Source organism: Myotis davidii, unplaced genomic scaffold, assembly GCF_000327345.1.
Source record: "Myotis davidii unplaced genomic scaffold, ASM32734v1 scaffold960, whole genome shotgun sequence".
Classification (NCBI taxonomy): Eukaryota; Metazoa; Chordata; class Mammalia; order Chiroptera; family Vespertilionidae; genus Myotis; species Myotis davidii.
In genome coordinates, this window is record NW_006293003.1 from 1,422,511 (window position 1) to 1,423,335 (window position 825).

Sequence of the window (825 nt, forward strand, 5' to 3'; positions counted from 1 at the left end):
GGAGTTTGTGCTAATTTGGAAAAATCAAGGCACGATCTGTCACCTTCAACAAGGTCCCCCTAAAGACCCTTGACCTCAGACTTTCCAACCAAGTCCCATACTTCCCCACAAACATGTACTGTAAAAAGGCAAATAAGGTTAAAATGCTTCAATATCTAATATTATAGGAGGAACTCCACAACTATGACTTACTGACATATGTAGAAGTTTTATATACAATGAGAAACTGGGTCAAAATAATCATTTAAAAGTGTTCACTAGATAAAAGGAAAAATCTTACACTATGCATTTATTAAACTTTTAATGCAAACATAGTATCTTCTTTACTAGATTTTTGAGAGGTCTGAGATCATATAGTGTTAGCCATAGATTGACCCTGAGGATCTTAGTCCAGCCCTCTACTCCAGAGGACCAGGGAAATACAATGACTTTCTCAAAAACAGGTGCGGAGGAAGAAAGAGAGAGAGAAAGCAAGTGAGAGGGTGAGAAATAGAAAAGGCCTTCTGGACTCCTAGTGAAAATTCTTTCCATTACTTATTGACAGAAAATGAGAGGTTTTCATTGCCCAGCATCCAAAACTCCCTCCAGTTCTCATTGTGTGAGTCTTGGTGTAGCATCTTAGTATAACAATCTTCCCTCCCACTGTTCACCCCCTCCAAAGCTAGGTCATGGCCACATGATCCAGCACATGCTCTCACCTGGGGCTTTGAATCTTGAAGTGCTGGGGTCCAACCCCAGCAGGTCCAGGGGTTCCCCATAGGTGTGGACGGAGTCGGCGAAGAAGGAATGACACAGAGGCAGCGGTCAGGTGATCATCATAGCCGG